General features: G+C 42.3%; 1 protein-coding gene across 1 annotated transcript in view; it reads left to right on the top strand.

Annotated features, from left to right (window-relative positions):
- The first annotated feature begins 7,939 nt into the window (after positions 1-7,939).
- The window catches only part of TRPC5 (transient receptor potential cation channel subfamily C member 5), a 317,096-nt gene continuing 300,907 nt past the window's right edge, over positions 7,940-24,128 (top strand). Inside the window, exon 1 of the mRNA XM_032756245.2 lies at positions 7,940-8,068. The gene's annotated coding sequence lies outside the window, so the exon portion shown is untranslated. The remainder of the gene's footprint in view (positions 8,069-24,128) is intronic.

The raw sequence follows: 24,128 nt of genomic DNA, 5'->3' as shown, positions 1-24,128 counted from the left end.
TATATAAGAAATCCTAAAGAATCCATAAAACAACTATTAGAACTAATGAAAAAATTTGGCAAAGTTGCAGAGTACACAATCAACATGCAAAAGTCATTTGTTTCTGTAAACTAGTAATGGAAAATCAAAAAATGAATTTCAGAAAACAATTTAGTAATCAATAGCATCAAAAAGAATAAGATATTTGGGAATAAATTTAACCAGGAAGGTACAAGACTTCCACACTGAAATCTACAAAACACTGCTGAAAGTAATTAAGGAAGAACTAAATAATTGGAAAGACATCATTGTGTCATGGATTAGAATACAACATTGTTGAGATAGAAATATTTCCCAAGACTATCAACAGATTCAATGTACTCACTGTTGAAAGCCTGAAGGATTTTTTTGAAGAAATGGAAATGCTGATCTGCATTTGGATTTAAGGAACCCTGAACAGCCTAAACAATCTTAACAGTCTTGAAAAAGAAGACCAATGTTGGAGGACTCACACTTCCTATTTTCAAAACTTAATTCAAAGATAATAGTAATAAAAACGGTGTGGTATGGCATAAAGGTGGATCTATAGACCAGTAGAATAGAATTGAAGGTTCAAAAATAAGCCCGTACGTCTATGGCCAATTGATTTTTTACAAGGTGCCAATATCATTCGATCAGGAAAGAATGGTCTCTTCAACAAGTGATACTGGGACAACTAGATATACACATGCCAAAGAATGAAGTTAGACCCTATCTCACACCATAAACAAAAATTAACTTGAAGTGGTTTAAAGACCTAAACATAAGAAGAGCTAAAAGCATAAAACTTAGGAGAAAACACAAGAGTAAATCTTTATGACCTTGGGTTGTGCTATGGTTTCTTAAACATGACACTGAAAGCATAAGTAACAAAAGAAAAACAGATAAATTGGGCTTCAATAAGCTTTAATACTTTTGTACATCAGAGGACACTATCATAAAAATAAAAAGACAACCTAGAGAATGAGATAAAATATTTGCAATATTTAGATATATTGGATACAGGACGAGTTTATGGAACATTTAAAGAACATCTGTAACTCAACAACAAAAGGACAGTCAACCCAGTTTCAAAAGTGGGCAAAGGACTTGAACAGACGTTTCTCCAAAGAAGATATACAATGGGTGCATAAGCATGTGAAAAGATGTTCAGCATCACTTGTCACTAAGGAAATGCAAACCAAATCCGCAATGAGATACCACTTCACACATGCTAGGATGGCTGTAATCAACAAAATGGAAAATAACCAGCGTTGGTGAGGATGTGGAGAAACTGGAACCCTTGTACATTATTGATAGAAATGTAAAATGGTACAACCACTGTGGAAAACAATTTGGTGGTTCCTCAAACAGTTAAATATAGAATTACCACATAATCCAGCAATTCCTCTCTTAGGTATGTCTCCAAAAGATTTGAGAACGTGTATTAAAACGAATACTTGTACACTAATGTTTGTAGCAGCATTATTCATAATAAAAAAGGTGGAAACAAGCGAAATGTCCAACATCTAATGAAGGAATTAAGTGAACTATATTATATCTGTACAATGGAACATCAGTAGGTTGTAAAAAGAAATTAAGTACTGATTATATGCTATAACACGGATGGACCTTTGAAACATTATATTAAGTAAAAAAGAAGCCAGACCCAAAAGGTCAGACATTGTATGACTCCATTTTTTTATGAGATATCCAGAATAGCTGAATCCATAGAAACACAAAGCAAATTAGTTGTCAACAGCTGGAGGGGGGCGGAAATGGGGGAGTGATTGATTCAGGGATACAGCATCTTCTTTCGGTATGATGAAAATGTTTGGAGCCAGGCGTGGTGTCTCACGCCTATAATCCCAGTTCTTAGGGAGGCAGAGGTGGGAGGATAGCTTGAGCCCAGGAGTTTGAGACCTGCCTAGGCAATATAGCAAGGCTCTGTTCTCCACAAAAAGGAAAAAAAAAAAAAAGACAAAAAAAAAAAAGAAAATGTTTTGGAACTAGATAGAGGTGAAGGTTGCACAACATTGTGAATATACCGAATGTCACTAAATTGTATAGTTTAAGATGATTAATTTTATGTTATGAGTCACTTCAATACAAAAAGGCAGAAAGGGAGAAGAAAGGAAATTAGCAGCTAGTGAGCTCCACTAAACAATACTGTGAGTCATCGTCCCCAGCTTACAGATAAGCAAACCAAGATCCATGTAACCTAATTTCCATAGTTAATAAACATGAATCTGGAATTCAAACCCAGGTCTGACTCCAAAGCCTACACCCTTTACCACCACCTACTCTCTAGGAATCTCCCACAGCTTGCCTCTCATTACTCTGTCCATAAGGACTTATGTCTTTGATCAAGAATAAAGCATGGCTCACCAACTACTCCTTCACAGTGACAAACTTTCCAGAGAGAAATGCTGAAATTAAAATTTCATTTTTGCACCAAGCCCTCCCTGATATCAAAAATTGCCCATTCTTGAAAAGGTGGGAAAAACAAACTTTCATGGCCCTACTCCCAGCCTCCATAGATTTTACGAAACATGATCTGCAGTTGGGGTGATTTTTAGGAGTTTCAGGAAGTCCTCGTGCCAAGGACATACGTGTTCCCTCATGCTTGAACTCTTTTCATTAAAGAGATAGAGCCCTTTTCCCCATAATTGGAAAAAAAAAATGCTGAAGACCAATCTACTCCTGGGAGAGGCAACACAGTATAGTGATTAGGACAGATTATATCATTCCATGAGGGATAGTTTTTAATAAGCTGGGGAGGGGGCAGGCAAAGTAAAGACTAAACCTACTCTTCCTGAGGTCCCACAGAGTCAGTCACAGACCAGCAAGTCACAATTGGAGCCTTCTCTGTCACTATCCTCTAACCTCAGGCAAGGTGCTTCTCAATGGTCCAATATTCTGCGATGTCCTATGATTCTTTAATTACACTTTACAAATTTGCTCAGAGCTGGCCTCATTTGCATTGCTATTAATGGTGAGGACAGAAAAGTCCTTAGCTAATCCATGAAGTGAAGCTCTGTTTACACATCTTTTATTAAGATTAATCATTAATTAATGTAAGGCTTTATCCCTTGATTACAGGGATCCCATTCTGATATAACAGTTTAAATGTTCTCTTGAAAAATGAAACATATTTTTCGATTACAGTCATTCATCGTCCCAATTCAGGCAAAACTTTTATTTAAATAAATAATTAGACTTGACAATAGCATCATAATTTATGAATGTGTAAAGTTTGAATGTGCTAATTGTTGGTTCCTGCATTAGTCTTTATAAGTGACATGTTGCTATGTATATACGTGGTATTGGGCTAAGAATTATCCAAAGCAAGTAACACTGATGCAGTCCTGCCTGGCTCACCGGAAACTTATTTTCTAAGGCAGGAGCTTACTCAGCTGATTTGAACAGATATTCCACGCTTTCTCCTGCATTTTCCTTTGCTGAATTCCTGATAAGATCCTACAACTTGCATTAGTGTTGTTTGACTTCCTGAGGTAGAGCTAGTGCTGAGTGTTAAAACCCGTAATCACACTGAGATATTTTTTCAACACTCCACAGTATTTTAAGAATCACCTCTTTTTACATTCCATTTCTTTTGCTTTTGCCATTGTGGAGTATTTCTCTAGCATGCAAGTAGTTAGAAACTTTCATTGAAAACAAAAACCTGCCTTCAAATTGCCAATTTGTGATGTTGTAGTCATTTTTATGCTGGATACAGTGTTATGACACAAATGCTGCATGCTGATAAGTCACAAAAAATTGTAGTAGGACTATGCTAATTAGCAAAACAAAATGCAATCTCTACAAGGCAGAACCTCAAAGAATAAGTCACTGTTTGGGGACAAATAGGAAATAGAAGAGGGAAAAAGCCAGGTTGGATTCAATCCAGAAATTGGTTATCTATGAAAATCAGTAACCCTTTCCCTTTGGGGAAAGAAAGGTCAATAGTTTCTTAGCATACTGAAGGCTGGGATTATGTCTTATAGATCTTTGCTATAATCAATACCCTACTCATAGTGTGTGCTTGACAAGAATTTGATGGTAACCAGAAGATGGCATTGTTGATAACAATGGATTCCACCATTTGTCAAAACTTAACTAATTTGTGAGGGTTCCTTTTTATGTTGTTTCCTCACAAAATATTCATTATTTTCTGAGACTTTGTTCAACGCAAAGTCTGGACATGCCATGTGGGTAGAATTAAAGTTAAAATATGGTCTTTGAAATGTGACATTACCTTAAATGGCACTCATTCGACATGGTGAGGGGATAATCTTGCTCCCCAGTGGACATTTGGCCATGCCTGGACACATTTTTGGTTGTCACAAATGGGGTGTGGGTTGCTACTGGAATCTAATAGATAGAGGCCAAGGATGCTGCTAAACATTCTACAACGCACAGGACAGCCCCCCACCAAAAGGAATCATCTGGCCTAAAATATCAATAGCATCAAGGTTGAGAAACCCTGCTTAATGACTGGGAAAACCCCACTCTCTGGGTTCCTCATAACAGCTTCTCTCCACCTACGATATTACATTAAACTCTGGTCTACATATACCATTTACCACTATGGTCAAGGCTGTAAGAACAGAGGAGAAAAGAGTATGTCTCAATTACATTTTCACAGTCATACCTGTCATGGTATTTGAATAGGCCAGGCCATGTAAGTAAACCTAGTCTAGAAGCTAAGTAGTTCTGGGCTTAAATTATTCAGATAGTTGCTTCCATTTTTGGCTTTGAGCCACTTTTGCAGATGTAGCCTCTAGGTGCAAACTACCCTGGGAGACATACATTCTCAGCCACCAAGCGGAAAACCAGAATATTTCCCTATTGACAGAGAAGATGAGCCACCCAGCCCCAAGGCTGACAAGCAACCTAGACAAAGCTTGGGTCCCTGCCTAAGTCAGCTTTCTAATTGAACTAGGAGATACTCCGCTAAGTTTGTTTTGGAATTTGTATAGTAATGCCTGGCATTTGCATGGTGCTTTTAACTTTTGAAAGGATTTTTCTTTATATATCCTTGATCTGAAGAGGTTAGAAGGATAGGGCAGAAACAGGATAGGGCAGGAGCAGAGAAAGAAATTTTAACCTTATCCACAGTCCACTGGGAAAGCTCCAAATTTCAGAAGCACACAAAATCCTCATATGTTAAAGACAAGTGCATTGTATATAGGGCCTTTGAAGGAAACAGCTCACAAGAATAAGGCTTTTGCTCTCCCTGAGCACTGCTTCTGGTTGCATCTGGGCATGGAGTGGAAGTCTCAGCTGGACTGCAGTTTGGCTAAAAAAAGGGAAATGGCCCCAGAGTTTTATCCACAGTCACATATTCTACTCACCCTCATGCCAAAGACGGCTGAATCACAACATAGACCTCCCTTGTTTGGGAGACTGTATATTAGTTTGCTGGTTCGCAGTAAAACTGCCTTTGAATGAAAGGCAAAGAAACAAGTGATTTTTTTTTCAGTGACCCTCTTGGCCAATCTTTAGAAACATTTCCTGAAGTATTTAAGTTGTTAGGAGGTGGAAGCTCCACCCTCACTTCTTCCTCCCCAACACCCTTCCCCCCAGACACAAACTCTTCATCCCCCAGGGTAATAATTTTCTTTTCTCCAATACCTTGCTCCCATAAAAAAGCTAAATACTCTCCAGAATATTGGACTGCCTCGGGACTAGAAGGACTAAGGACAAGGGGAAAATTTGTCTTGCTTGGTGCACCGAGCGACTTTTCCAAGGTAGGCTAGGAGGAGAGTGCTTAGGGCTTCCACTAAACATAACTAATACCAGCTTCACAGGCTCCGCAATGAAAACACTCGGCCATTTAGGCAAGGGAGATGATTCTGGCATTTTCGGGAGCTTACACTTAGGCTCCCAGGGCGTGCAGAGGGGGTTAAAGAGCAGCAGGAAGTACAGTGGAGTTTTCTCAGAGCTAGGGATTGTTCTGAGAATGGGTAGGGAAAGGTTTTCAGGTACCAGCCCGGCGTCCAGAAAGGCAGAGACTCACATGCCCGTTTCCTGAGAGAGCTAGGAAGGGAGATAAAAGACAAAGCCGAGATGTGGAGCTGTGCGGCCGGGCCATGAGATGCTGCCAGCTAGTGGACCTATGCGCCTGCAGGTTGCAGGTAGAAGTCTCAGGCTTGTGGTGGGGGTGGGGCTATTTGGCCCCTTCCAGTTGGGCTCAAGAGGGTGGACATTCTGGGCGCCAGGCTATAAGGTGAAAGAAGTGGAGAGGTGCTTCATGTGAAAGGGAGGCGTAAAGATCAAAGAGTCGCCCAAGTGTCGGGTGACACTGCCCCTCTCCCTCCACCACAGATACCACTAAGCAACTTAGCCCCCCCACCCCCATCCTACAATATCACTTTCCCTCCCTGCATCAATCTAGGCTGGATCTTGGGAGACCGACCCTATGGGTGAGAGGGGCACGGATGGAGAATTAGGTAGCTCCAACTAGATTAATCTAGATCTATCAGGGATCCAAGCCCGCCCCATAGGACCCCAGGTCAGTCCCTGGCGACTCAGCGCTCCGCTGTCTCCCTGTCCTACCAGCCGCCCCGCCGCCCTTACTCCCCCAGGTTCAACTCCCTTTCCTCCTGAATGACCCATGGTCGCCGGAGCAGCCTGGCCACCACCGGCCCAGAGCCCAGGCTGAGGGGGGTGGGCAAAGGTCACTGCCCAAAGCAGGGGATATTCAGGCCAAGGGGCAGAGACTCTGCTAAGCCATATGCTCCGAGGGACTCCTGTCCCCTCCACCGGCACCCGCGCTTAGCCTCCCACCTCCCCTCCCGTCTCTGCCACCACCCAGGGGAGGGGGAGGTCTGGGGAAGCAAACAAACGAGACAGAAAATTCCGTACCGAGGGGGGAGAGATGAGACGGTGGGACGGGGCAGCGGGGGTTGACTTGGGACTGAGGCTGCGGCTTCCTTCCACCCCTGGCCGCGGAGCTGCAGAGAAGGCAGGAGCTGCTGCCCCTGCCGCCTGCCCCGTCCTCCCTCTTTCCCTCCCCCCTCCCCTCCTCCCCCGCCCCGCCCCGCCGCCGGGAGATTGAAAGAGGCTTCGGCCCGGGGGCTGGGGGAGGTGAGGAGTGCTTTTGCCTACCGCGGTTGTCTCAATCTCTCTCTCTCTCTCTCTCTCTCACACACACACACACACACACACACACACCCCACATCACAACCACGACGGGCTGTCCGCAGCTCGCAGCCACCCCAAAGGGAGGAATAAAGAACAGGAGCAGAGGGAAGCCGGGCGCAGAAAGAAGGGAAAAGGAAGAGCTCAGGGTTGGACATTTTTGGAGACAGGGGTGGGGAGGATAAAGGGAGCGTGCCTCCTTGATTTTCCCCTCCCCACCCCTCTTTGCTTTTCTCTCCCCTTGCCTGTATAGCATATTCCAGAAACGGCAGCAGAAGGGGACAGAAACCTCTAGTGTAGAAAAGGGTTTTGGAGGGGTAGCCAGCGCTCCCGCCAGCCGCTACCTAACAGCTGGAGCTTGAGTGTGCGTGTAAGACTGTGAATGCGGCTCTCTCTCTTTTTCTCTCTCTCTCTCCCCTCTCTCTCCATCCCTTCCTTCCTCCCTCCTTCTCCCTCTCCTTCACAGTGTCAGCTACCCCTGTCAGTTTCCCCGTGTCAGTTTCTTCCCTAGCTCTTATTGTGTGTGGCTGGCTGCGTGAAGGGAGTGGGTGCGCTTGAAGGGGCTCAGGTTGGGTTGGAGAGCTGGGAGAACAGGGTAGGGACATTGGTAGAGCAAAGAGTTTCGGGGCACTGGCGAAGGTGAAAGGTGAGGAGGGCCGATCTGTTACAGGCAAGTTTGGGAATAACTGAGCATCCAAAGGGGAAGCCAAGGTAGGAGCCAGTACTTGCGCTCGTCTTTACACCCCGCCCCTTTCCCTGTGCTCATCCGCCCACCCACCCATCAGCCTAGAGGCCCCGGGCTGTCCCAGTCGGCTGCTGTTTGCGCGCCGCAAAAGAGGAGTCCGGCAAGGCGCCGCACCACGCATCCTGGCCCATGGACACCCAGACGACACAGATCTGATCCGAAGAAACCTCTTGGCTCAGGGTAAGTCTACAGGCGGCCGGTGCGGTCCATTACGCTGCCTGAGTGCTGCTGAGGGGCAAGGGGCAGGGAAGTGCAGGTTGAATGAAGATGCTGGGCTGCTGTAGGCTGAGAAGCATTGACTGGCTGGCTGTGGGCTCAGGGTGGTAGGGAGCAGAGGGAGGCCAGCAACAGATTGTTTTGGAAGAGGAAATGCAATGGGGAGAAGCTCCAGGGGTGATAGGACAAGGTGCTGCCTGCGATGACCAAAAACATCCTTTCACTGGGAATATTTTCCTGAACCACAGCTTTGTCCTATCCCTGGACAATGATTTGCTCCATTCTTGTGTAGATTTTAAGATCCCTGGGGAACCTGCTCCCAGGCCTCCTTAAAATCGATTAGTGTGGCCCTCGGACCAAGAATACCTGCCCTTCGTCAAAAGCCACCTTCAGAAATAGAGAGCCAGGAGCCAGATCATGAAGGTTCAGGAACCAGGGTCCCCATTTACCTTCTTTGTCTTGTATCCTTCAAACTTAAGAAATGGCCAGATTTGTTTGCCTGTCTTCCTTAAAGGAACCAAGAAATGCAAATGGAGGGGCATCAGACAGATCTCTGCTTCAAAGTGGACACCTCCCTCCCTCCCTAGACACACATCGACTCGGACAAATGGTCATGATCTTGTCCCACATATGCAGGTACTGAGCTGAATTCACAGATGCTGATCTTTCTCCATAGTCTCTTAGAATGAGACTAGAAGGGCTTTTTCCCTATTACAACTTGGGCTCTTTGGATCACAGTCATGTACCTGGTGATGGTTAAGTGTTTAGCAAGGTTATTACTCCCTCAGGAAAAGCCTGAAGCGGGGAAACCAGCCTGAAAGATACAATCTCTGAACTTTACCCGAGTTTATTATAAGAGTAGGAGAGACATAGACTAATTGATAATGCTCTTTTTAGAGATTGTGTGTGTTAACCCTTGGCTTCAAATGTGAAATGATTACTACATTGACATGGCACACCCAGACCCACTTTTCTATTGCCATATATTTATCTTCATGGCGTTTAACAAGAATGACAGGTTTATATATCAGCATTCATAATTGTCTATTGTTGGTCTCCTACGTTTTTTGATGTTTTATTGATGATTTCTATTATGTCTCCTTTCCCACAAACTCTTTAAAAACTGAGATATAAATGATGTCACATGGTACCTTTCATCATGTCTTTAAAATCTGCTTATTTTAAATCAAAAGGCATGTTAATACATTTACATGGTACGAAGTTCGTTTCAAAGCAAATATATAGTCTGGGATAAAAGAAACCCACAGGGTCAAGGAGTCTCTGAAGCTCTCTCTGTGAGGTCAAAGGAAGAATTGAATGTCACCTAAAATCCACATTTTGGTCCCTGGAAGATACTGTTTTCATAAACTTTCACCATATACATAGGGAGAGAGAGAGAGAGAGAATCTGTGTGTGTGTGTGTATGTAGTTTTTCAAGGACCTCAATCAACCCCATACAATCCTGGCTCTGCTTTTGTAACAGAGGGGAGCAGGAGGTGAATTTGTGCTTCCAAAGCACCCAGGTTCGTCTGTTAAACTTTCTATATATTTCTACGTTACCAAAATGCAATGAATTGCCTCCTTCCAACTCAGCAAATAAGAGAAACGGATTCTGCATTAAGTGAAACTGTTTGTGTTGCATCAGGCAATTTGTTCTAATGTTCACTGCTGAGAGAGAGCAGAATGAGGATTACTCAAGTAGGATCTGAAAAGGTGCCCATTCTGTTACTTTTTAAAGCAACCATAGTAAGTATTTTCTTAGGTTCAAATTACACTTTCAAATAGATATACTAAAGACCGGGTTGCAGACAGGTAGGAAAGAACTGGCAGCACCATAATTGGGGAAAAACTCAAAATATCAGCACGAATGAAGCCTACAGTGTAGGTTTTGCTCTGTTGTTGGTGATGTGAGTATCTGGCTGTTGAGGTAAGTCCTGATGGTTACCCAGGGGATAAACATGTGAGCAGGTTCAGGGATTCAGAACCAATGTAGCCCCCAGCTTCACTGATACTAATTCACCTGGCTTCAGTCTACGTCTCAACATGGAGACCTGAACCAGATATCTGCCATCCTTCCCAGCCATAAGAGCTATAATCCTAAGATTCTGTTCTTTCTATAGCTAACAACTAAAACCGGAATGGCACGCAGAACCACAGTACGTAGAGAAGCCTAGGCCAGGAAATTAGAGATGCAGAAGGGAGGAAGATGAGAGGAATATGAGAGAACCGAAGATGTTTTGAAACAAACAGAAAGAAAACTATCCAGGTGCTTGCTTTGACTGGGAACGGAATTAATCCAGAAATCAACTCATATATGAAGCATCTTAAAATTGCCTGTATTTGACTTGCAAACACTGTGTAAACAATGATAGAATTCCATAGTACCAGGGAATTGGGAACCTTGGAGTATATTTTCAGTGTTGCCGTCTCATTTCTCTCCTTACAATATTAAATTCCAATCTGCAAGCCATTCAGGTGCTTAATTATTGAATGGATATTTCAAATGTATCATGATGCTTTCCTGTAGCCTGTTTTCAAATATTCTAATTTATCTTTTGCCATGGCTCCATCACTGAAGGTGGTAGACTGAAGCATTTCTGCCTGCTTTACTTCTGCTAAAGGTTCCTGTTTTCACCTTAGTATACTAAGCTGTTCAGATGCCTCCTGCTAACTGATGAAGAATATTAAGGTGCAGACTCTCTCTCCCCAAGGCACTCTGTGCCACAAGGTGCCACCGGCCTAATCTGGCCCAGTCATTTTCCAGGTTTTCAGGGAAAGGTATGACAAAGTTTGCAGCCTATAGACAGAAATAAAGCCTCAATCTAGGCAGAAGTTATTCCTCATCCCACAGATGAGGGATAAGCTAAGGCCAGCCATCATGTCCAGAGCCTAGTAGCTGATATATCCATAGTGTCATCCTTTCTAAAACTCACGAAGCTTTTCTTCTGTTGATGGGCCCCTCAAACTTTGTCCAGCGAGACCAGCAGAGCCATACTGCCAGCAAGGAATGATTCCTGAATGACTCAACTGTGGTCTTAGAAACAAACATGTACATCATGCTCAACTGAGTGAGAACAGACGATTTAAAGAAATTATAAAAGCTGATAGGGGCTAAGCAAAAATTGCAATTTGCTGGGTGAAGGGAACTTTGCAAGTTTCTTAGGTTTGGTTCTCTGTCACCAATTGTGGAGTTGGCCCTTGGATGGTGGTGGCCAATGCAATTGCCCCAGGTTTTTGCCTTAGCAAAAGGAAAGAAAAAATAATGATAAGAAACAAGTGGGGATCTTGGCGGGGTCAATCCTCTCATTTCACCTATAGAGAAATTGAAGTCCAGAGGGTAGAAATGACTTGCCTAAAACAGACTACTAGCTAACAACAATGACAAAACCACAACCCAGGACCATTTGCTGATACTAAATACATTTTCTGAAGCTCTCTGGAGATCTTCCCAAGAAATCGAGAGGTAACTAAAGCCAAGTTTACCAAGATCACAACCCTCTACTTCCATTCCATATGTATGTGTACATGTTTATATTACATGCTACTGTCATATCTTTGTGACTTACCTTCTTAACCACCACCTCCCCCTAACACACACACACTCACACACACAATCCTATCTTGCTAGCTAAGAAAACATTATATGTGCCTACAGCTAGCATATTCAGATGGAAGGCAGAATTAAACATGACAAAAATTTAGCTGCTCACATTTATGTGTCTGATCTGGCTCACACCACCAACAGCAAGGCATCTAGAAATCCAAGTCTGTGCTGCACCATGGTAGTTTTGGAGAATGGAAGCTAGCAGAATCCAGTGACTATGGCTCTGGTTTTGTATACTCAGTCTCAGAATCAGCCCCCCAAATGCATGTGCAAATACACACACAGGCACACGCACACAAACATGCACATACAGTCACACACTTTCCAAAAAATTAAAACAAAGAAAATAGAAAAGATAAGGCAGGTGCTTTTTAGAGCAGAGTACAAGAAGAGGGAAATGTTTGCAGAGGGATATTCTTACCTTCCCCCATTCTTTAGCCTTATTGCCTAATTTTCATTAATCCCACCCTAATTTATTTTAGGATCTGAGAAAATAGACCAATGCAAACATGTTTACTACAGCCCAGAAGGATGATCTGAAAAACCTCCACATTTGAGTGAGAATATCACAAGGATAGGGAAAAGGCTAGGATGTAGTGAGCTAGAGCCTTGCTACTCCAAGTATAGTCCCCACACCAGGATTGCCACCATCCCCTGGACGCTATCTATAAATGTAGAATCTCAAATCCTTCCCCAGACCTACTGAATAAGAATCTGCATTTTATGAAGATCCCCAGTGATTCATTTTTATACTAAAATTTGAGAAGCACCGGGCTAGAGCTTATCCAAAAAGCATCTGAAAGATATTTGAAAATAAACAATTACCTACGGAGCATGTAGGGACAATTCATGTGGCTAATCAATTAAAAAACAAAATATAAACTTTTTCCAGGTCCACTTATCTTCTTATTCACTGTAAAACCCTTAAGTGTGGGCAAGAGAGTTCATGTAAGGGGAGTGAGATCATAGGATTTGTTTATTTACCAGGACGACTTGGGTGTGGGAACTCACACAGACCGGAGTTCAAATCCTGGCCCTGCTCACGAATTACTAGCTGTGTAAACATGCACTTTGCCTCTAAGCCTCGCAGTCCCCATCTATAAAATGGGATTAATAATAGTACCAATTGGCACTGGGCTGTCATGAAAAATTAAATACGACAGTATAATGCACTGGGATATGGTGAACAATCAATAAATAGAAGACAGAATTCATATGATTTGGCTAATAATTTTAGTTTGGTAGAAAACCAACCACTAGATGTGATATCTTGGGGCGCCTAGCATTATTTCTAATTGACATGAATCTTACTGGGTTTTCTACAGATAGAATGCTAAGATATACAACAGTAAAATATATTTAAATATAATGGAGGCCACTAGAAACAAATATTTTTTCAGAAGGAATTACAGGTGTCCCTAGTGAAATGACTCCATGGAAGAAGACTGAAGTCAGAAATTGCCCTGCTCTATGAAGCATATCTCAAAATATTACCAAGTTAGAAAGTCAAAAGTGAGGCATTTTCTGCATGTTTGCATATATATGCAGCATGAAAACACATGGATACACACACACATACACACACACACACACACACGGACGCATCATTTGATGGACAAACTATAAAATAATTCAAGGCCAAAATGACATTCTAGGAGCAGAACTAGGTTTCCGCCTGATAAAATCTTTAAAATGCACGAATAATAACCTCTACTTTGTGACTTGCTCATGTTGCACAGTTTAATGACTTAGGTATATACTATAGCTATTACTATTTTGTAGGTGAAAAAAAATGAGCAACTCCTACCTCTTCCCAGCCCATGGTGCTACCTACCTGCTCAATTTTCTCACCGGTAAAATATGATACACGTAGTACTCATAAAGTCCAAGAAATCGCTAGGCACTTGATTCTATAAAGACTTATCGACTGGCATGTGCAATCTGGGCAACCTGATTGTAAAGACACAGAGACAGACACTACCACCTCTGGGTCCCAGTCCTTTGGTATGTTCCGGACCTCTAGCTTCCCCTGATTTTCAATAGTATCAGATTAGTAAGGTATCAATCATCTTATAATAGACAATATATATATCTAATTGCTAAGATTTCTGTGATCACCCTAAATAAACAATAGCAAGTGTTATCAATTATTAACTATCTTTATATTAGTTTTCTATTGCTGCCATAACAAACTCTCACAACCCTATCAATTTAAAACAACACAAATTTATTATTGTTATAGTTCTGTAGTTCTGAAGTCTGACACAGAGATCACTGGGCTAAAATCAAGGTTTCAGCAGGACTGCCTTCCCTTCTGGAGGCTCTAGCAGAGAATCTACTTCCTCACTTACTCAGATTGTTGGCCTAATTCACTTCCTTGAGGTTACAAAACTGAAGTCCTAATTTCTTTGTTGGCTATCAGCTGAAGCTCATTCCTAACTTCTAGAGACAACCCACATTCCTTAGTGCATGGCCCCATTCCTCTGACTTCAAAGCCAGCAAGGGCCTGTTAAGTATCCCCTTACACTTTGATGAGGGGGAACTCAGCTGGCCAACTCCTGTCTCTTCTCCCTTTGCATCTCTCTCTGGTTGACCGTTCTGCCTTCCTCTTCTGCTTTGTTTTGTGCTTACATTGGGCCCACCGACATAATCCAGGATTATCTCCTATTTTAAGGTCTGCTAATTAGCAACTTCAATTATATCTGAAAAATCTTTTTCACCATGTAACATATCATATTCACAGGTTCTGGGGATAAGGGTATTGACATATTTAGGGGTTGGCCATATCTTGTCTACCATAATCTTCTATGTGTTGAGTGCTACAAATATGTGGTTTTAAATGACATTCACTACAGTTTCTCTATGATAGGTATTATTATTATTCCCATTTAACAGGTGAGGAAACAGGATCAGACAAGTTAACTGGTATGTTTAACATTGCGCAGCTTGTGAGTGGTGGAGGCAGGGTTGGAACACAGGTCACTCTTCCTCAAAATCTTGAATTTTCCCTATTGGCCTACATTATGCTGAACATGGCCTGAAAGTTTGCAACTCACATAAAATATTTAACCTCAAGAACCACCAGAAAACTTTATCCTTTTGATTGTTGTCATCTTTACATAGTGGTCATCTCCAGAAATGTTTTTAGTAGCTTTTAGTCTAATGATAAAGACCAAACAATGAAGAAAAATTGAGAGGAATATAAAATGTATATTTGTTCATACATCTAGGAAAAGGCTGATGAAGTAGTGATGGGTAGGTAAAGATCGTCGCAGGATGTTTGATGTTGCAAAAGAGAGGATTTTCACATTTGTTACGGGGCAATTATACCAAGGAAGAGGAAAATGAGAGGGCTAGTTGGAAGGATAGAAACAAGAGAGTGTTAAGGAGTAATTAAACAGCTCAATCCTCAAAGTGGTAATTGAGCCCCTACTATCAATCACTTGACGAATATTCGCTCAGTGTGCACTAGGTGGAAGGCACTGTTGGGAATGCAAACAGGCATGCCCTTCCTTTTCCCTCCAGGAACTTTCGACATGGTCAGAAGTGAGTGGGATGATGGGAGCAAACATGAAGTGAAATCCTGGTGTGACCAAGTAGGGCATTATGCTTTAAGCCATTCATGGAAACAGAGGCAAGTACTTCCAAGAGATAGAGTGGGGAAGTTCAGTCTGTAGAGGCCTTTAGATGTTCAGGCTGTGCTGGATTTAATTTAGTGGATGAAAGGAAGATATGAAAGGATTTTGAGATTTAAAAAAAGAAATAATGATAACAATGTTTGGGAATGATTATTCTGGAGATGGTGTGTAGGAATTCCGGATTGGTGGAGGAGCAAGCAATGGCAGGCATACCAGTTAGGAAGCAATTATAGAAATTTAGGCTTTTTGTCCTTGTGATAGTTTGCTGAGAATGATGGTTTCCAGCTTCATCCATGTCCCATAAAATATATATATATAATAAAATAAAAAATAAAGATGATAAAGAGGACTTTGCTACTCAAATAAAAATAACTGATATGACCTTCAAAAAAAAAAAAAAAGGAAATTTAGGCGTGAAGAGTAGCACTGTGGTTAGATACAGAATCTAGGTCCAAATTCGTCTTGGTGTGATTTTAACTGTGCCACTCTGAGCCTTAGTTTTCTCTTCTATGAAAAGAAAAAACTAAAAATACCTGCCTTAAAAGAATACTGTGAAGTTGAAATGAGTTACATGTACAAAGCACTTAGCTCAGTACCTGGCCAGAGTAAACGTGTGCACGTTAACTGTTATAGTGTTGTTATTGCTGTTGTTACTGTAGTGGTGCACTTGGAAAGGATGGGGTATAAAATACACTGTAAAGAAACAATAATGTTGAATGGCTGTGTGATGTGTGATGAAGGTAGTCAGAGATGACTGCAAGTTTTACCTCCTTGCTAGGTAACAGAGAAATGATGCCATAAGAAAATGCGAAGGCAAGGTGAGATAATAAGGTGAGGAAGATAATAAGTTGGTAATAAGCTTTGATATAAAATTAAGCTCAGAGTCAGTGTGAGACATTCCAGTGAAAATGAAGTTTGGAGTCAGTGTGAGGCTTGGAGTCATCTGAAAATGACTACCAAAAAATTTTAGATGTGACACTGGAGCTCAAGAGAAAGTTTGGGGATGAAATGAAAATTTGGAAAGTCACAGATATAACAATTTTTATCTCTGGGCTGGGCGTGGTGGCTCACATCTGTAATCCCACCACTTTGAGAGGCCAAGGCAGATGGATCACCTGAGGTCAGGAGTTCGAGATCAGCCTGACCCACATGGTGAAACCCTGTCTCTACTAAAATTACAAAAATTAGCCAGGCATGGTGGCACGTGCCTGTAGTCTCAGCTACTCAGGAGGCTGAGGCAGGAGAATTGCTTGAACTCAGGAGGTGGAGGTTACAGTGAGCTGAGATCATGCCACTGTACTCCAGCCTGGGCAACAGAGTGAGACTCTGTCTCTAAAAAACAAATGAAGAAACAAACAAACAAAAATTTATCGCTAAGAAATACATGTAAAAACTCCAAGAAAGAAAGAGGAGAGACAAAAGCAGATAGTTAAGGTTTAATCTGTGGCCCATGATTAGTGGGGGCAGAAGAGCCACAGGAAGAATGATTGAAGGCAAAAAAGAGACCTGTGCAAGGCACTGTAGGGAATTCACAAGAAGAACATGCCCTGCTCAATACAACTTATAGACTCAGGACAGAAAGCATTATAAAGCATGAAATATGTAATAATGACATTCAATTTAAAAATATAAATTATCAGTTTCAAATATACCTTATTTTGTTGACTAGAAAAGACAGGAAGTCTTCATAAGTATTTTAGCCCTTGAATGATGAGTGACATTTGGAAATATATCAAGGAGCACATTTCAAATGAGAAGAATTATATGATCAAAGGTGAAGAGTTAGAAATGGGCACACCAAGTTTAAGAGAGAGAGAGAGATCGATCTGACAAGAGTGAAGGAAGATAAGGAAAGGTAAGAGAGGAAAAATGTTCAAATCACCCACATAGCTAATCTCAAGTCCCAACTCAGTCTCATCTTAGCTTTAAAGCTGGAAGTTTCATGTCATTTTTTTCTGACGTGAAACTCAACTCCCAGCTTTCTCAGTTAAGTGATTGAGTGGACAGTCATGCTTTTAACAAGAATAAAGTGGTAGAAGAAAAATAGCAGGTTAGGGTGAGGTGATAGGAGGGCAGAAAAGGGATGATGAGTTATGTTTGGGATATGTTGAAATAAAGGTGCCAGTGTGACATCCAAGCACAGATGTTAAACAAGCAGTTAGTTAAATGGGTTTAGAACTCAAAATAGAAGTCTGAGCTGTAGATATAGATTAGGGAGTCATTATCCCATAATAACAGGACAATAATAGCAGTGATGATGACAAATACTTACGAAGTATATACTCTATCAAAGGCATGGTTCTAAGAGTTTTCCAAATAGTAAATCATTTAACCTTCACAACAACCTTATGAAGGAAATGCTGTTTTTATCCTCATCTAACAAAAGGACTAAAACCAAGGCTCAGAGAGATCTCATGCCCAAGGTCACTCAAGTGGTATCTATTGGAGACAAGATCCAAACCCAGGCAAGTACAAATCCAAAGTTCGTGCTCCTCATTACCATACTAAGAGTGAGTGTTAGTAGTCTTAGAAGTAGAGTCACTTACTCTAGCAGAGCAGAGTAAAATAGGTCAGCTACTGATCCTTGAAAATACCAATATTTCAGAGGTAAGTCAGGGAAAAGAATCTTTCAGAAGAGACTAAGAGCAATCATAGAGATAGAAGGAAAACTAGGAGGGAGTGATGGCCTTAAAGTCACTGAGGAGAGAATGCCCCAAAAGGGGAGTGGATATTAGCAGCATTAAGAGCTGCAGCCATTGGATTTGACAATTCAAGGGGCTTTGAATAATGCAGTAGTTAGGACAGGGGACAGCAAACCACAAGCCATGGGCAAAATTGGGCCTACCACCTGTTTTGGTGTGGCCTGAAGCTAAAAGTGGTCTTCACATTTTTAATGCCCGGAAAAAATCAAAAGAAAATACATTTCATGATGTAAAAGTTATGTGAAACTCAAATTTCAGTGTCTATAAATAAAGTTTTATTGGAACACAGTCATTCTGATACATTTATGTATTGTCTATGACAGCTTTCCTACGACAGTGGCAGAGCTGGGCAACAGAGAGCATATGGCACAAAAACCCTAAACTCTTCTCTATTTAGCCCTTTACAGAATTAAGTTAGCCAGCCCTTAGGTTAAAGGATTAGCTGAGAGTCAGACTATCTCAGTTCAAATCCCAACTCTACCACTGACTACACAATGTGACTTTGAAAAAGTCACCAAACGCTCTAATGACCATTGTCAGTAAAATGGAGATTAAAATGGTATTTATCTCATAGGATTCTATCTATTATTTATTTATTTATTTATTTATTTATTTATTTATTTATTTATTTTTGAGACAGGGTCTCAATCCGTCACCCAGGCTGGAGTGCAGTGGTGTGATCATGGCTCACTGCAGCCTTGACCACCCCAGGTTCAGGTGAATCTCCCACTTCCCCGAGTAGCTGGGGGTACAGGTATGCGACACCATGCCCGGCTAATATTGTGGGTTTTTTGTTTTGTTTGTTTGTCTGTTTTTGTTTTTTTGTAGAGAGGGGAGTTACACCATGTTGTCCAGGCTGGTCTTGAACTCCTGGGCTCAAGTGATCCACCCACCCTGGCCTCCCAAAGAGTGGAGATTACAGGAATGAGTCACTTATCAAGCCAAACTTCACAGGATTTTTTTGAGAATCAAATAAGACAATTTGGGTAAAGGGCCTAACAAAGTGCCTGGTGCATAGTTAGAACTTAATGTCAGCTGCTGTTGACTTTTGATATGGTAGAAATGAAGCCAAATTGCAATAGGTGGCAAAAGGAATTGGAGATGAGGTCTATACAAATAGAAACTATACTTTTGAAAATTTTCACAGTGGATTTGAGGATGGAGGAGGAAGTAACTTTGGGGGAGCAGTTTTCAGTTTTAGTGGAGAGACTTGAACTCAGGGAAGGGGAGAAGTGAATGGAGATTGAGCATCTAGGAGGAAAGAAAATGAAACAACAACCTGATGAGGTAGGAAGATCAAGAGTAGAGATCAGAGATTAACCTTAGAAAGGAGCAGGAATAATTCTTCCTCAAGAAACAAAATCGAGTTGGATGCAAATATAAGATTTTACGTGGGGTGGGGGAAATTCATATCTCAAAGACTCTTTCCTCTGTAAGGTTAGAGACAAGCTTTTCTGTTATGGGGCATGGGTAGGGGAACTTGATGGAACACTGGCTATGGAACTTTCAGAAAGAAATTGGCCCAGGAGATGCCAAAGAGAAATATGTATGAAATGGCCCTGTGGGCTTGATGGAGCTTGGAAAATCGAACTTGGTGGTGTCAATCTGCACAACCATGTGAATTACTCTAGAAGTGCTGAAAAACCTGAAAGAAGAAATCCAGAAACTAGAGGGGTGAGTTAAGTCATGACTTTTATTTGTGTTGAAATACTTGGAAAAGTTAACGCCACCACTGGCAAACATTTGAATCCCATACCAGCCTGTCATTGGAACCACTGCCTCTGGGACCCTGGTCTTGTCAAAAGGCTCTGCAGCTTGCTCATCTTTATCCTGCCTGGTGTGGTATCATGTTTGCACAATGGCACAGCCTCCCCAGACATTTCTGGATTTCTTTCCCTGAAATCTCATTGCAACATAACAGAGACAGACGGTACATTGGAAAGCTCTGAGGAGGAACATAAACTGTGACTTTTGTGGAGAGAGAATGATACTGCTGAAGGATGGAGGCTAGTGCTACAGAGCCTGAGTACCTTTCAGGACTCCATGAGCCTAGCAATAAAATCCCTATTAATTTGAGAGATGCAGGACACAGGTTTTATGGTGTCCAGGATAAATCCAAATAAAATGCTACAATGGCTGGTGTGCTGGGTTTGGCTCCCTTGAGACTCCAAGGGTAAAGTTACAGGGCTAACAGGCCAACTCCTGTCTGGGCAAAATAAAGGCAGAGCAGAAGTCAGGGAAGGAGACATTGTCTGAGGAGGCTACAGATTCAGAGAACAAATGCTTTGGCTAGAAGTTGAGATGGCAAGGAAGAAATGGAAGAAGTTTTCCTAAAAAGGTGCCCACTGAGCACCCTGGAGGCTCGCAGCTCAGCTAAAACTTAGCCAGGGCAGCTCTGAAGATTCCATTCAGACTTCCTCTAGAGAGCATGCACCTTCTACTGGGGAAAACAGGTCTCCCATAGGCATCTCCCCATCTTACCCTGACCTTTTGGCCTGGGACTCAGACAAGAATGCATTCCCCTTAGAGGCTTCCAGGCTCATTTGGAGGTCTGCTAAAAGGATATAGAGTGCCAGTTTACATTCAGATAGCACACACACGCCCAAAGCACTTTCCCATCCAGCATTTTAAGCAGACTAGTATGGTGTCAAAAGCACTATACTGGGAGTCAAGAGTCCTAGCCCTGCTACTCACTAGGAGTGTGACCTTAAGCAAAACACTAAGCCACTCTGAACCTCAACTTTTAGCATTCATAAACTAAGAATAATAGTAGTGCTGTCCTAATAGAATTGTTGGGAAGATTAAATAATAGTGCTTAGCATAGAGTCTGGCTCATAATAAGCACTCATTAGCTGCCATCCTCATCCTCATCCTCATCATCCTCATTTAACATACAAAGAACTTGAAGCATATATTAGGCTTGAAGCCTGGCTCTGACACTTGCGAGTCATAAGACCTTGGGCAAGTCACATCACCTCTCTGAGCCCATTTCCTTCTTCTCAGTTTAAGGTAGACTTGGCTGATCCTACAAGATACTATGTGGGAAAAGTATACAGTACTTTTCGAATGCTATAGTATTCGTTTTCCTTTTCAGAGAGCATCATCTCTTTTTAAAGACAGGGAAAAGGACCTGAGAGGTAAAGGCATTTACCCAGCGAAGCAACAGAAAGCCTGGAATGAAAACCCAAGGCCCTCTACTTGCAACCCAGAGCTCTTCCTAATTATATTCTCTGAGAGCAGTTTGGTCTGGTACTCAGAATAGAGTGTTCCACATGGTCCCAGCAGTGCGGGCTGTGCTGATGATGTGTGTGTTTCCCTGATGCTCACCAGCCAGAAGGCAGCAGTGCTGACTGTGCCCCTTGCAGGCAGATGTCAGAAGCCAGAACCTTAAGCTCTTTGTTTGCCCCTGTAGCAAGTGACTGGCATTCAAAAATAGAGAGTTCTGGCCATCTTCATACCCAAAATACTTTCTTCTCCCCACAACCACCCAACCTTGGTGTATGAATCCCCATCATTCAAGCTTTGTCCTTTTAAGCTTTAGCCCTTGTTCAAAAGGTGAACTCCCTAGGACATGCATAAAATGCCTGCTACCAAGAATCAGCAATCAGAGCAACAGTATGAATTAAATTATTCAGTGCTTTTTCTCTCTGGAAATGGGAAAGAGGGAGATTTCAAGTGCAGGACACTGTTCAGTCTTCCTGGATAGCTATAACAAACTAGAGACAGCAGGAAAGATATTATAAATGGAGAGAGGGGCACATAAAGAGTAGGTTGTAAAAGCAGCCCATCTCTACCCATTTTGAAAGTGCAGGAGCAGGACAGACAGAAGAGACATCCCTGGAATGGTGAAAAGAGCATCCATTTAGAATGACAAGGTCAGACTTCCAAAATTATGGCAAATTTCCTAAACTGCCTATGCCTCAGTTTCTTCACCTGTAAAATGGAGTGATCGTATCATCTACCTTGCCAGAGAGTTCTAAGTGTAAGAAGAAAAAAATGTGTGTGAACATGCTTATAAATCGATGCCCAGATCTAAGTGATCATTAAGGATTCAGTTAACTTCTCAGAGGACGCTCGAGGATGCAGTGACCTTGCAGCTAAATGGCCAGGTGAGATGCACCTGGCGTTCCTCCCAGCCCCTTCACTGTTAAGTGGAGCATTTCATGCACCTGCCATGCTTCCTCTCTGAGTCTGCCTCTCTTCTCATCTCTGGCAAAGTGGAAGCATTTAGTAGCTCTCCCTGGGGCCAGCAGTAGGTCTCAAGAGCTCTGATCTGAGAGCAGTGGAGGTGGGCAGTTGGCAGAGGGCAAGCCTCTTCTGAGACTGAATGCCTTCCCTCTGGCCAGCTGTGGCCTCCAGACAGATACGGAAGTCCTGCCACCAACCTAGGGTAGCAGAGACAATTGGGATGACTTCTCAGTGACAAGACTCTGGAGTCATTAAAGCAGTGACATAATTGGCCTGACAAAGCTGAGACGGCAGACACACAGTCCAGCAATATGGCAAAATAGTTGTCTCAAGGAATAAATAAAGCAATCTATAAATAATTACTGAGGCTATTAGCTATATTTTTTCTTCTCCCCTATCCTGCTTCCTGACACTACTGGATTGAGAGGCCCCACAGGGGTGGTAGTCAGAGTAAGAGAGGCGACAAGGGAAGGAATGGCTGGGGCCAAGGACTCCAGTTGGCTAGAGGCTATTGGGGACCCTGCAAAATATCTACCTACAAGTTCCAGGGACCCCCCAAAGTCTTCTGTGATGAAAGCAGGCAGGAATGGGTGAAGAGTCACCTCTAGTGAGGAATGGAAGAGAGAAGGGACTGCTAATAGGACAGAGAAATACCTAAGGCCCACTTATCAGGTCATGACTTAGCCCTAGCCACTACAGAGGTGACTGACTCTGGGCAAGGCTGAAGCTCCGGGTATGTGTGGGAAGTAAGTTGAGAGGGTGGTAAGATGCCAGGCTGTATAATTACCCTGAAAGGCCATTCTCACAATTTCCTTCTCTTTGCTTTTATTAAATAAGCCCTGAACTGAAAGTGACAGAAATGGGGAAAATCATGTATGAACAAGTAAAATCAGAACTGGTAAGGAGAAAACAAGGCCAGCCACATTATCCTCAAACTGAGAAATTTAAGTTTCTTTGTACTCGGCCCTAAATTTTATTTAATTCATTTTATTAAACACTTGGCATATTCCAGACACTAAGTGCTTTACAAATATTGACTCTCACAACCCTCATCACAGCCCTCTGAGATAAAGACTATCATAATTCCCATTTTACAGATGAGGAAAACAAGAGACAGGGACATTAGGTAAATTGCCTGAAATAGCACAGCTAATAAATGGTGAAACCAGGATTCAAACCCAGGCTAGCCCAATTCTGGAGAAGAGACCATGCTCTTCACCTCTATGATATGCTTCCTGACAACTTACATTCAAACTGTACACCTACCACGTTCTGTTGATACTTGATATTTATTGGTGGGTCTCCCTTACCAGTCTAAGCATTGATGGTAGGCACCATGAAGGCCAGGGCCAGACCTTTCTGGTTCACCACAATATTCTCAGGGCCTAACACAGGGGGTGAATGATTAAATGAATTCATTAATGAAATATAGATTTCATGAGTATTCAATGAAAACAACTAAATGCCAAATAAAATAATTGCAATAGTTTGAGAGAGGAGCTATTTTCAATGTATGTGCAGAACTGTAGATGATTCTGAGCTATAGGAACACAGAAGCAGAAGGGTTTGGTTCTGCCTGGAGAAGTCAGGGAACGCTGTACAGAAGGGATGTAACATAAGAGCTGGGATTTGAAGGAGAAGTAGGCATTCACAAGCAGAGAACGGCCATCAGGTGGAGGTATTCTAGGCCAAGAGAAAGGCATGAGGAAAGTCAGAGCTGGCTGGGGACAGGTAGTTGGTGTGGTTGGAGTCTAGGATATGCACGTGGGGGTAGCCAGAGGTACCTTTGGAGAGCTAGGCAGGAGCCTACTGGTTAATTCAAACTTGATCCTATAGCCAGAGCAGAACCATCAGCCAACTTTTTTTTTTCTTTTTCTTTTTGGAAATAGAGT

Source organism: Hylobates moloch, unplaced genomic scaffold, assembly GCF_009828535.3.
Source record: "Hylobates moloch isolate HMO894 unplaced genomic scaffold, HMol_V3 SCAFFOLD_7, whole genome shotgun sequence".
In the NCBI taxonomy this organism is placed as follows: domain Eukaryota; kingdom Metazoa; phylum Chordata; class Mammalia; order Primates; family Hylobatidae; genus Hylobates; species Hylobates moloch.
The sequence above is the reverse complement of the archived record's forward strand: the minus strand, read 5'-3'. Positions and strand labels throughout refer to the sequence as shown.